The 14,917-nt window shown below is 39.5% G+C and overlaps 1 protein-coding gene across 1 annotated transcript in view; it reads right to left on the bottom strand.

The window, feature by feature from the left end:
• LOC123873720 (bone morphogenetic protein receptor type-1B) overlaps positions 1-14,917 on the bottom strand; it is a 168,584-nt gene that overhangs the window by 99,832 nt on the left and 53,835 nt on the right. The gene's annotated exons all lie outside the window — the stretch shown is intronic.

The following is a 14,917-nucleotide window of genomic DNA, read 5'->3' as shown; positions in this document are numbered from 1 at the left end:
GTAACTTTCGTATTTTTATGAAAATTTGTACTGAAACGGTTTCCCATCCACTGTTTAATATAGGGCACCATCATGATCAACATATCGCCGGCCCACTACTAAGGACGGGTGGCGACAGAATTCTAAAGGTTTACGCCATACTGACGCTGTCCAAGTACGGATAATCAGACTTTATATACCTTTGAGAACTTTTTGGAAAAGTCTCAAGCATGCAGGTTTCCTCACGATGTTTTCCTAGACCGTTGAAGCAAATGATGATATTTAATTGCTTAAAACGCACATAGCTTCAAAAAGTTGCACGAGCGTGCCAGCCACAACCGTATTACTTACAGGGTACCAACAACCAAAACGCTAGCAAAACCGAAGACAGGTGATAGCACTCATGATTACTGATAAGACACCACAAAAAAATCACGCAAAAGTAAAATAAAAAAAAATTCTGCATTTTTTAAAAGTTCACAATACATGATATTGAAAATAAAACATCTGACTGACGCTAGAGGTCAACGAACGTTCCGTAAATAGGTCATTCAAAGTTAATGCCGTGTCGTAGGTGGGGCATTGACCCAAATATTGCACGCTATACAATACGGGATTTGAAAAATACTAAATTACTAAAACTAGAAGATTAGGAAAATGGTTATTGGCATTGGATTGTGTTAGGGTACTAAGTTTTTGCTAGCGTTCTGGTCGCACCCTGTATAAGCAAAATGTCCTAAAACCGTTTAACAATTCTCGTTCCAAATATCGACCCCATTCCTCGGGCAAGATTTACGACTGCAACCTTGTAACTCGCAATGTTCCAACCCGCGATTTACAGTAATGGCAACTGATAATTAAAATTTAATGTCCCTGCGATTTGGCCCCGTAGCGAGCGCGTAAATGCTGCCAAACTGCCAGCGGATGGTCGCTTGCCAGAAACTAGTAATTAAAGGGTCCAAGACAGAATGGCCCAACGTATTTGCCAAGTGCTGGCCAATTTGTAATCCCTGTTTGTCAATTACGCTAATTATATCTTACAGGTGGGTTTAGTTTAGAGCAAACGAACGAATGGTCATTCTTTCCCCAGTCCATCAAATTATTTTGATTAAACAGAGACAAAGCATCCCTTCGTTGTTCTATCTTGTTTACATACATTAATAATTGAATAAAATCCTCGTGCCCATATTAATATTTGAAAAGAGCAACTGTCGAGTTTCTTGGTGATGATTATTTTCGATTGGAAGGTAAGAACCGGTGGTAAATCGATTCAGTGACGATTTAAAATCTCTTGTAAAAAGCTCATTTGAATAAAAATCTTTTTATATTTAAAGGGCAACCGTCGATTTTCTTACTGATTCGTCTCGTTAGAAAAGGTATTCCAAACGAATGTAAGATTCACTAGACGATTCAAAAGTACTAAAAGTTTATTTGAATAAAAAATCCTCACGGCTAATTCCATCCAAAAATATCCAAAATTCATTTACAATTGGATACATAATAGAATTCTACACAATTAATTTCTCTGAATAGGTACTTGGTCACATTCGAGACACGCCCACTAAACGGCTGAGGCCTTAGCGATAAAACCGCATTCAATAATCGTGGAATTCGGGTAATGGGCAAGTTTCGCCTCTCATTTACAATTTCGATCCGTATCGATGGCGCCAGAGAGATGCCATATACCTACCTACTAGAGGTAGTAATGTTCTGCAAAAATATCTCAAGACAAGAACCAGTCGCGCTTTCAGCAAATTGCCGCTAGACCTACTTTGATTCCGACTTAGTATATCTACAATAAAATCACTATTATTATTATAAATTATAAGTCTCCCGCCACGCTGAGTTTGTGTTTGTACGGGCTAAGCTTAGAAAGTATTGTATCTACAGATTTCAGACCGCTTTCACCAATAGAAAGAGGGATTATCTATCAAGGTAGGTATATAATTTATAAACATTTTAAAATGAGCTACCGGTATAAAAATGATAATTTTGGTGCAACATCTCCTCAAAGAATAACTTATATTGTGTTGGCGGTTGGCCTAAAAGTTTCATGACGCTATTCTTAAAATGTATAATAAATAAAGGAGATAAATATGTTATGTTTACTTTAAAATATGTATAAGTTCCATTTTCATCTTTGTACGATTAAGTTGTGGCGCGTTTTTGACTCGGATGAATGAGGTCTACATCTCTATGATCCACAAGCTGTACAACTCAATGGGCTGAGGCATTCAAGTCAGATGTTAAACGGCAAAAGACCACAGTATGTTTTACATAATAATCTTATTCACTACAAAAATGTGGGTGTGATCAAACGGAATTGATAAACATGAAACTCTACCATTCAGCACGTCGAAACAATATGATGAAAGTTTTTGGTCAATATGATCTTGTCATAAGTATGGTTTACCCCATGGAATTAGGAACTATCTACAAGGAGAAAATGTTATTTCGTACATCCATGGTTTACCCTTAGGACTAAAGTGACTACATGACAAGACATAGAGCCAAAATAGCAAGTACGTTCTCGAAATGTATGCACTATGACTTAGATGGAAGCAAGCTAACTTGGAAGGGATATAGGAATATTATTAAACTCACACCCGGTTTAAAATTCCATAATTCTCTAAAAGATGTGTGAAGTCTGCCAAATGCAGGCCTTGGCCAGCGTAGTCGACAATGACCTAAACCCTTCTCGTTCTGAGACCCATGCTCAGTATTGAGCGGACGATGGGATGATGATGATGACAAAAGAACTTCGGCCACGACATCGGCAGCCAATCGCAATTAACTATTAACTATCGCAAAACTACCTATACCAATAGTTTGACATGGTGTTATGTACCTAAATATAATAAAAGGAAAGGGTGACTGACTGACTGATCTATCAACGCATAGCTCAAACTACTGGACGGATCGGGATGGAGTTTGGCATAAACTTACCTATAATATTATTTTGAACTCGACAAGTCATATTCAGCGAATAAATCTCATTTCATTTCATGAAGATAGCTATAATGATGTAGAAATCCTACATTAGAGAAAGGGTTTCTGAAAATTCAACCCCTATGGGGGTCAAATAGAGGTTTGAAATTCAAATTCAAAATATTTTTATTCAATTAGACTTTTACAAGTTCTTTTGAATCGTCAAAAGCCACTGGTTCGGAATGCCTTTCCTACCGAGAAGAACCAGCAAGAAACTCGGCGGTTGCTCTTTTCAAATTTGTGTAATACACACAGACGAGTCGCAGGCGTAAGTTAAGTTACGGAATATGCATGGTGATCATATACTTCAGTGTAACTGAGACACACGTTTCTCACAAAGCAACCTAACCCCTCAATCAGTTCTACTCGCTAGTGCTGATAAAACGAAATGCGAGTGTCAATTTGATCCCAGTCGTTTAACACGTACGCGGTCCGGCCGATAACAATCTAGGCTCGCTGCTATGCCACACGACACTTCGACAGACTATACCCGTGGTAACATTATTTGTTACTAGCCGATGCTCGCGACTTCGCCCGCGTGGATTTAGGTTTTTTGAAATCCCGTGGGAACTCTTTGATTTTCCGGGATAAAAAGTAGCCTATGTGCTAATCCAGGATTTTATCTATCTCCATTCCAAATGTCAGCCAAATCCGTCCAGTAGATTTTGCGTGAAGGAGTAACAAACATACACACACACACACACACACACACACATACAAACTTTCGCCTTTATAATATTAGTGTGATCTCTAGAGAGAATTCGTATCATCATATTGACGACCTCCCGGGTTGTGTTGCTGAAAATCAGTTTTTTCAAACTATATAGGTAGGCATTCACTTGACTGCAATCACACCAAATAGTAAGTGGTAATGCAGCCTAAGATGGAACGTGCTTGCCTATAAGATGCCTTTTCAACACTCTTCTTTTGAAGGTACCCGTACTGTAGCTGGCAGGGAAAACGGAAGCCGGAAGGGCATTCCATATTTTATGCAATATATCAGTGCGTATTAGAAAAAAGGAGTACGAGTCCTTAGAATTTCGGCTATGTACAATTTCCCGGGAAAGCAAAAATTTTATTACGTACCGTTTCCCGAGAACGAACAAAAGTCGGGAAAAACGAAACCAAACCGAGAGTTGCCTCACACACTATGCATGCCCACCGAATGCAGATGGAAAGTTATCGGTAGCGATTAGCGATACATCAGATTGTCAGCGGGATTTACGAAGACATAATCGCATCTAATGAAGAAATAAGTCTTTCTCCAGCCTTGCAGTCATCTGCGCTAAATAGGGTTACCATATTATAAAGACAAATTTTAGACTAGAAAGTAGGAACACTTCAACTTTTTCTTTCTTACTTTATGGCATAAAAGAAATCGCATAAAGTTTACGCGATTTCTTGCGACGATCAGTTACTATTGATCCTGGTAACTATATATAGCTAGCGTGATGAAATCAAAGCCGGTAAGTAATTGGTAACACTCACAAAGCAAGTAACTTGGCTACCAACTTTTACAGGTACATGTTTTAGTCCATTTCCCACCGGCGGAGGAGCAAAAGCCATTTAAAGTAGGTTTACTGACAATTTAGAGGGCGCGAAGCTACATTCTGGACTTCATTCATCCCCATCCTCGCGGCCTGTGCCAGAACTACGCCGCCTAGTTTATTTTCGTCAGCCTCGACAGCTCTTGATTGGAATCCTAACCCAAAGGATCCAATCGCTATGTTGTTGGATTTTCTTCACAGAGTAACCCCCAATAGGAATAAAATCATAAGACCATAGCATCTGCACGCGACGCAGCGCCCAGGAGATTTACTTGATAAGAGGTTTAATGGCTGACATTAATGACCAATCTAGCAGCCCAAACACAATCAGCACGAAAACGTTTTCTCGCGACTAGACAAGGCGTCGCAAAGGGGCCGAAGAAGTGTTGCGTTGTCGCAGTCACTGTGCTTAACAGGTTGAGGTTTCTTTGACAAAGAGGACGATAGATAAGTTAATACTTGCTTGGGATTTTCTTAGTTCAAGTCCATAAAAACCCTGACGTGTGGGGACCCAGACTAAGGATAAACTTGCGGTCGGTCTTTCGCCACGCGATACCCGTGGTAATGCCTAATCATGTCAAACCTGTCCTCTTACTCATCGGCGGACCGTATCGGATTAAATAAACATTGTAGCGGCTAGTTTTTGCTCGACAATGTACTTGTACCTGTACGGATTACTTTTTTGTTGTTGGAGATAAATCTTCCGAAGAAACTTGACCTCCTGGACCTAAGTGCGATTTGGATCTCTTTATGAGGTATTTTTCTAGCACTCTCCAGCTAGGTATAGGTACCTATAGCGCATAACTGAGTACCTAGGCTCCTGTGGTAGTGGAGCGGTGCGACAAGGGAGACAGCTGTCACAAAATGACGAATCACTGACGCGTCACGTCATCCGTCATCACACCCCTCCCATACCTCAACTTCTGCAGGAACCTTAGCAGGAACCTACTCAGTTATGCCACAGTTCACACCAGTTAGGAACCTTGTGACAAAACATCGAAGCTTCGACGACTTTGGGAAATTTCCCTATTGCTACGGTCGAGCACACAGACACAGCTCCCGTATATGGGCACCTTCAGGTCAAAAGTAAATAGGCATTCTGTAGGCAAGCGCGCTTCATCTTAGGCTGCATCATCACTTGCCAACAAGTCTGATTGCAGCCGAGCGCTAGTTTATAAATAAATAAAAAAGTTGTATCATTAGACACCATATACGTTTCGTGATTCTCCAATATTAATCACACCGGGCAATCATTAAGGCTAATATTGCTATTCACGGTGGAATGCTGCGGTCGGAGGTGCCCACTCCGCTCGTAACTGACGCGATGTAAATTGGTTAATGTGAACGATACGTGTTATTTGATACGTTTTAATCGCTCACGTGTAATCAAATTAATTAATGGGCACTTTGATGTAGGCGAAACTTAAAATGTTGTAGGTATGGACGGATTTGTTACTGGCTGATATTAGGGTACTCTTACCTACTCTATCAGGGTACTATACTGATAGAGTAAGAGTCATTGCTGAAGGTCACAAGTCGTAACAATAAACAAATTCCTGAAAGGCCGGCTACGCATCGCCGGTTCCTCTAGTGCTGCAAATGTTCATGGGCGGCGGTAATCACTTAACATCAGATGATCCGCCTACTTGTTTGCTTTTTGTAAAAAAAACCACGACTGACCTGGCAAAAAAAAAAAAAACACAAAAAGACTTTCACGTTTGAAAATGGCGCCATACAGCCGCCATGGCCGCCATGTTGATTTCTTTCTAAAAATTCATAGCCAGTGTCACTCGGGATTGTATGGGGATTCTAACGATACTCCATACATCCAAATCTGTTTAGTTATTTAGAAATTATGGCGGAATAAAGAACCTCACGTTAAGAGTCACCGTCAAAGCAAGTATACATAGGCTTCTTTTTATCCCGGAAAATGAAAGAGTTCTTACTGGATGTTTAAAAAACCTATATCCACGCGAACGAAGTCGCGGGCATCTTCTAGTACCTAACATTTTAACTTAAACTTCTTATTAATTACCATTTTTGCAATGAATGGTGCAGGTTGAATTAGCTTACAGATCTCACAATGACGAAAATCTCACGCAGTCTTCTCCATTCGCTCGAAACCAGCTCCGGCACCGGAAGCGCGGAACTCGTAAACATCAGATGGACCTCTCTAATTAACCGACACTTGCCACCGATACACTTGTTAGCATCGCGGCTAGGGTTGCCAGCTGTTTTGCAAAGTTTTTTTGCAATATAACAGTGTACATCATGATTATATTATCACTACCCAATACCCATATTATAAATGCGAAAGTTTGTCCTTCAATCACGTCGCAGCGTAACAACGGGTCGACGTAATTTTTTGCACGGGAAAAGATACAAATTCAGCAGGTTGCGAAGCTGAAGTAGTAATAGGCAGGGCGCGTAGTTCGAAAACCGATAAGGTTCCAAGGTGCTAGAAAAGAGACTTTGCACCGGAAAGCGTCGCAAGACCTCCCACTAGTGGGGTAGACGACATCAAATTAGTGGTCCAAGAGAGCCGCTGGATTCAGGCAGCGCAAACCGTGGCGTTCAGAAGAGACCTATGTCCAGTAGTGGACGTCTGTCGGTTGAAGATTATGATTAAATGTCTATCTATCTCTTTTATAATGCTCCATGCGAAAAAGGATAGCACCAGATTGATCTGTCAATTTAGTTAAGAGATTAAGCACAAACGAATTGACCTTGTATAGATGCGGTGGCAACCCTAAGCCCCTGAGTCTGACCCGGGGCTGTCAAACCGACACTGGACAGTTATAATCTGCGAATGAGCATCTTATTCATACTCATTTCGACAGTTCCCACGGGCGGCCATCACACGTCGAATCAAGAAGGAAATGTTCAACTAAACGCATATAATAGCATCAGGAAATCATATATCATCGTCAATTTATATCATTTCACGACAGTTTTGGCGGTTTCTCTGTGGTTTCTATGCAAAATTAGTGTGATTGGAAAAGTTATGGATAAATTATGGTTTCCTAAATCACAGGATTATAATATTTTTGTGATGATGAGTATCTATCTACTATTTATCAACTCGCTTTGCCTTTGATTTTAAATTCTCACGGTTGCTTTTAACTTTTCGAACTAGAATCGCATCTTTCTAGTCTTATCAAGCGCCTTTAGACCAAAACATCATCACTGATTTGCATTAGGAAGGATTGTAGAGGAGACCCGTGCTTAGTCACAAAGCTCCGCCTCTTCCTTTGGATTTCGCTGCAGTCGGGTAAAAATTAAGACTACAAGCTCGAATCCAGCCGGTTCCGCAATTTCGGATATGTATGTAAAATTATTTAGTCTACCAATTTGAGTGTGCGTTTGTTTGATACTCTTTCACGCAAAAACTACAAGATAGATTTGGCTGAAATTGGAATGGAGATAGATTATAACCTAGAATAACACACAAACTACTTTTGGTCCCAAATAACCAGATTTCCCACAGATTAAAAAAAAAACCACGCGAACGAAGTCGCGGGCATCTGCAAGTTGATATGTTGATCCAGTAGCGTAGGTTTTAAAAGACAGAAAATTCTTTAACGTTTAATAAATACTAATGCCTAACCTTTTACAAATTGAATATTTTTACAACGTTAAAGTGCACATAAAATGCCATAGAATACATGATTTGTGGGTGGGAATTGCAGATAACAGGATCTGTTTTAATGCAAAATTAATATTAATGCGGTCATATAATACGAAACGGACCAGGTGCAAGATATTGGCGATATTGCAGCTACTTTGTAGGTTTTAGCATAATTCCGTTCCGATAGATTGTATGGATAAGCGCGCTTTAGAAGGGTGTGCGCGTTACTTGATTAACATAAATTGCGTATGCATTACCTACGGAATACGTAAAGTGCAGTAGTTGTTCTACAAAGAACGAGTGAACTGATATTTGAAAGTGGAGGATAAAATTACATCAATCGTAATTAATCGTAGCGTTTAAGTTAGGTATATTTGACCGTCAATATAGTCTATTAAACAGATATAAACACACATTATATTATTTTTAACCCCCGACCCAAAAAGAGGGGTGTTATAAGTTTGACGTGTGTATCTGTGTATCTGTCTGTGGCATAGTAGCGCCTAAACGAATGAACCGATTTTAATTTAGTTTTTTTTTGTTCGAAATGTGGCTTAATCGAGAGTATTCTTAGCTATAATCTAAGAAAATCGGTTCAGCCGTTTGAAAGTTATCAGCGCTTTTCTAGTTACTGTAACCTTCACTTGTCGGGGGTGTTATAAATTTTTAATTTACACTTGTTATATCACTGCCCATATTATAAATGCGAAAGTGTGTTTATTTGTTGGTTGGTTAGTTTTTGGTTTTTCTTTCGCAGTGGAGCAACGGATTGACTTGATTTTTTACATGGATACAGTTGAAGACCTGGAAACTGACATAGGCAATTTTTATCGCGGAGAAAATCAAAGAGTTGCCACGGGATTTTTGAAAATCTAAATCCACGCGAATGAAGTCGCGGGCTTAAGTCTACTATATCAAAAAATAACTGGTGACAAATTACTTTAACAGCTGAGACGTAGGTATATATCACAATCAAGAATGTGTCTAAGAGACAAGAGATGCAATTTGCTAACTACCGACAGATTAAGTGTGACGAAGCGCCCACTAACTGCTGACGTCGGAATATTTATATTGCGAACGATAGACATAACTAAACGCTTTAGTTCCGTGATACCTACTCGTATGTGACGATCACAATCGCGTCTGATAGATAGACTGACACTCTCTCACTATTGGTAAAAGTCACAATTGCAGAATGAATATAGAGTCCGTTTTATTAAAGATCTACCAATTGTGTCAATAATTTTTTTTTGCCTGATTAGCCCGGCGCTTTAGACTTTCTATAGTTTTTCACACGTATCAGACAGACATAAAGACAGATAGACAGACAACAAAGTGATCCTATAAGGGTTCCGTTTTTCCTTTTGAGGTACGGAATCCTAATAACTACAATTCCAACTGTCGCAATTTCATAATTAATTAAATATTAGTAGATACCTTGCTAGCCCGACTAAATCTTTCATCTCGGCAGGACTCTTAAATCTATAAAAATATTCTCTAATACCAACCACAATTCGCAAATCATCACTCATCTCTGTAATTTAGGGGGTTGATCCTTTATTACATTACCGAAAATCTTTAGGAGATGGGAGTGAGATCCCCAAACTTGTTAGCACAAGAACGATTTATCACGAAGATTAATGCCAGTTTTCCATTACCATAAAACAGAAGTTTATTAATTTATCAGGCGTATGCAAACATTACTTGAGTCGGGATATTAGGTGATTACTGATCTGTTATTATGCCAACATTTCGAGTAGATAAATTAAAAAACCCTGTTTGTGCTATTAACTTACATAGAAATAACGGGAATTTAGTTTTTTTTTTTAAAGATTGCAATTATTTTTTTTTGACAAATAATCCGACAAGAAAAACTAAGAAACAAACAGACAAGAAAGTAAGTTAATGTTAGACTGTCATCTAGTCCCAACCTATGTTTTAAATTTTAACAGGGTTCTCTCCGTCACTCGTTTCATACTATCGTAGTTCCAATTTCATTTGAATATTAAGCAACCAAAGTTCATGAAATTTTGCAGACATATTCTAGAAACTAATATCTGTGTCTGTGGTGTTTTAGATTTTTCTAAAAATATGTAGTTTTAAAATTACAGGGCCTCAAAGATTTGTATGAAAATTTTTAAGACCGCGTAACTTTGAAAACAAATATTTTAACTGAAATCTGGAAAACCACAGACACAGATATTAGTTTCTAGAATATGTCTGCAAAATTTCATGGACTTTGGTTGCTTAATATTCAAATGAAATTGGAACTACGATTGTATGAAACGAGTGACGGAGAGAGCCCTCTTAAGTCTTTAGCTCATTGCAAAACTTGCATCAAACAGACAAACAGCCTCGATAGCTCATCGGTTGAGGAGCGGACTGAATTCCGAAAGGTCGGTGGTTTCATACCCACCCGTTGCATTATTGTCGTACCCTACATACTCGTAGCACAAGCTTTACGCCTAATTGGGGGGAAAGGGGAGTATATATAATATAAATAGTGAATAGGCTACTTCTAGGCAAGCGCGCTCCATCTTAGGCTGCATCATCACTTGCTAGCAGGTCTGATTGCAGCCAGGCGCTAGTCTATGAATAAATAAAAAAGAATGGATTGACCTTTGTTGACTCACAACACCAATAGTTGGTATTCAAAATAATACCTTTAAGCTCGCCGAATCGTCATTTCTTTGGTTTATGCCTATATTGGGAAATGCAAATAGCTTGTGACAAGGGACACGCTAAATATGAACCATCGTCTTTGAACTTTGTCCACAATCGCTGACTGCACCCAAAGATTCTAAATGATGATACTAGCGCGTGCTAGATTGAAAATAACAATTTTAGCACAATTTGTTTATAGTAAACTTAACCGGAACACCCATGGTTCCACTGATTTAGCAGTTGAGCATCAAGCGTTGTAACATCAGTTTTTATTATTGCAAGATTGAAGCTTGAGACTTGTGCTTGACGAATGCCTAGTCAAGAGCACCGATGAGGGTTAGGTTAACGTTGAGCAAAAACGTTCCTTGCAAGTGGATTGGATCATGGATGTCAATCGCATTTGGATTATTTTTAAATAAAAAATAGCGAGTGAACGAGCAGGCGGGTCACCTGATATCAAGTTATAACCGCCGCCCGTGAACATTTGCAGCACCAGAGGTACCGCAGATGCATTGCCGGCCTTTCAGGAATTTGTTGGAATTGAATAACCCCATGTTGTAATCTAGTGGGAACACCGCCGATGGAAAGATGCCAACGTGCACGGTTTCTCGGTGTTCTGCGGTAGATTGGTGAAGAAACAAGGTCATGGTTCCTAAGAACACCCCATAGTTCTCGTGAATAACGGTTCAACAAAGCACAAGGTGGCAAAGCACAATGGCGCAGTACGGTAGCGCACTTGTTATTCCGCCGGCTAGCGCGTAGCGGCCCACCGCGCGCCGTGGGAGACATCACGGACAATTATCAGTTGTACGCGACCTGGTTTCCGTAATCTACGTGCACCCCGCTAATTAGCTATCCTACACACTTTCCGACCGTGTGATACTGTTTGCTTAGCGATCTAGTGCTATGTTTTCTAGGTTTCTGTAAAAATGTGAAGCTTTATAGTTACACAGGCTCAAACATTTCCAGGACAATTATTATCAGTTGCACGCGGCCTGGTTTCAGTAATCTACGTGAACCCCGCTAATTAGCTATCCCGCCAGCCTACTTTTCGACAGACCGTGTGATACTATGAGCTTACTACAATAGGTATTTTTACTGTATTTTATTCAGAAATAAGTTAGCCCTTGACTGCAATCTCGCTTGGTGGTAAGTAATGATGCGGTCTAAGATAGAAAGCGGACTAACCTGGAAAGAGTATGGCAGTTTTCAATAAACCCTGGATATTCCTTTGGTTTCTACACGGCATCGCGCCGGAACGCTAAATCGCTTGGCGGCAAGGCTATGTCGGTAGGGTGATAGCCACGGCATAGCCTCCCCACCGGAATAGGCCAGAGATAATTTTTAGAAAATTTAAATAAGGAGTATAAAAAAACATAAATTCCCAAACGGTCCCTCCCCAGAATCAAACCCGGGACCTTTCACTTATAAGACCACAGCACTCACCCCTGCGGAGGTCGTCAAATCATCGACGGGTTAGTATTCTCTTAGAACGCAGTACACTAACATAACCCTGACCCTGATACAAGTACACAAGTCATAGAATACTTGTAAATGCCAGTCTCACGATAACACGGCTCGAAGCCAACCGGCAGCTAAATCTAATTAATTACAACAATAAAATAAGCATAAAATAAATTAATTAACAATCGCCGCGCAATTAAACAAGTGATTTCAAATTCAAATGTGTCCTCTGCCAATTAAAAAATATTTTATCTGAGTATCATTACAATATGTAATCGCTGCATACGTAAAATGAGCCCTGGTCAAACGCACCGCGTTGCTGTAGCAAAGCGTCATAACATTAGCGCCACAGAAGCTCTAATGTAACTTTTCGAGTGTTTTCTAAAGTTGACGTTTTTGTGTGTATATGTGAACATATTATAGTCATCGTCATCATCAACCCATCACCGGCTCACTACTGAGCACAGTTCTCCTCTCAGAATGAGAAAGGTTTAGTCATAGTCCACCACGCTTTTCAAGTGCAGATTGGCAGACTTCACACATAATTATTACACTAACGAAAATAACTTTAGTACATTAAAAAATAAAAATAAAAAATTTGCCGCATTATATATTTATAATTTATAATTAAATAATTATAATCTATACATATAATATTATTATTACTATTAATACTAAATTCACATGCACGACTATAAAAATGAAAATGAAATAGATTTAAATTAACATATATAAACATACATATATGTGTACATTTACATACTATAACCCCTATACTTACCTTTTACATGCCATACACATAGGTACATAAAATACTAACTGTACTTACCCTGAAGTGCCAAGCCGTATCTAGTCTCTAATGATCCATGTTTTGTCCACGCAATCGGCGCACTCCACCGACTCGTTTACTTTATAATACATTTCTACCCACTTTGTTTTATATAATCGCAACGTTAAATGAATAAGTTACTTATCAATTTGTTTCTTTCTCATGTAAGTGAATTGTAAAATTCTTAGTGAGAATAAAGTTCTTTAACCATATTTGAGATCATTATGGAAAACTCTCAGGCATGCAGGTTTCCTCACGATGTCTTCGTTTTAAGTTACTGTGCAACAGCAGCGCACCAAGCGTTGAGTGACGTGCTGCCATGTCTGCTGCAGCATGTTAGCAGCAGATTTAAACAGTTCTTTGTATAATAGCTGCCACGTTGTTGTAGTTACATTTTTAGTATAAGTTGTGCTGATGCCGTGATAAATCGCTGCATCAGCGCGTTGTATCTGACCATGGCTTTAAGGAACGGCAAGAGGCAATTCCAGCAATCAAATACGCCCACACCGTTCAATTAGATGTACTTTTAATTAGTCTTCAAATAAGTTGGGGCTATTACACGCCTGGAGAGACTTTCTAATTACATCAACGACGTAATAAGGCATTCATTTTTTGAGTAGTTTTGTCAAAACTCTTCAAGTTACCTACTTAAACCCATCGATCCTACAGCCAACGCCATCACATATATCATCATCGCGTGCCTTCTTCGAAACGAAATTCTTTATGAAAATTCTTTTAGCTTTGGGTAACGCCCTCTCACGTCGTTCAACCATTTGCGTCTTTGGCAACCAGGCCCTTTTGTCTTCAATTTTCCCTTTCAACACCAATCCTGCGAATAAGAATTGGGCTCCTATCTGTAAATGTCCAAAGAAAGCGAGCTTGCTTCGCATGATGGTGGACATGCAATGGGACGAGCTGAGAATGAGACGGACTGCGAATGGGACGAGTTACGAACGTGGGACGAGTTGCGAATGGCACGACTTGCTAACAAACCCATGAGTTCTGTCTCTTTGACGTACACAGACGTCAACTATTTTGTTACTTTCTTGACCGTCGCGTTCATCTATAACGCATAGAAAACAGTGCAAAGAAAGCAGTGAACAGAAGGACTGGAAACACAGAGCTGTGGACTTAAATACAGTCAAACCTGTTGCATTTTCTCAGCGAAGATCATCATCAGATCAGAAGATGCGAGTAGATACATACCTGAAACAAACAATAACATTTTAGAATTTTCATAATTAGGTATCAGAAGTAAGCAGGAAAGAAAACCTCTAAGCTAGCCCGTGTTTTTTTTTTACGCAATTCTGTAAACACTTGCAATGATATGAAGATACGCGAACTTGAGATTTAAAATTCCTGTGGGAAAAAATCTGCGGCAAAAGAAATACTTATACTTCTGTGAAAATTTCAGATCTCTATCTATTATGTATGTATATACTTTATTGCACCACAAAACACAAATGGCAGGTTACCAAAAAGAAAACTTAAAATGTAGGTACAAAAGGACGGTCTTATCATTAACGAGCGATCTCTTCCAGACAACGTTGTCCCATGGTTCCATGGTTCACGAGATACAACCCGCTGACAAACGAACGGGCGGACGGACGGACGGACAACGGAGTCTTAGTAAAAGGGTCCTGTTAGCACTCTTTGGGTACGGAACCCTAAAAGAGAACAACGTGCACAGATAAAACACGCAGCAAGTTGCACAATCATTGAAGTCGGTTATGTAACGAAAGTCATAATAAAGGCTATAAACAGACAGACAATAGCGCAAACAAAGCGTTAGCGCCGTTTCCGCGTACACTGTGGACT

Source organism: Maniola jurtina, chromosome 17, assembly GCF_905333055.1.
Source record: "Maniola jurtina chromosome 17, ilManJurt1.1, whole genome shotgun sequence".
Taxonomy (NCBI): domain Eukaryota; kingdom Metazoa; phylum Arthropoda; class Insecta; order Lepidoptera; family Nymphalidae; genus Maniola; species Maniola jurtina.
This window is presented reverse-complemented; position numbering and strand designations above follow the sequence as displayed.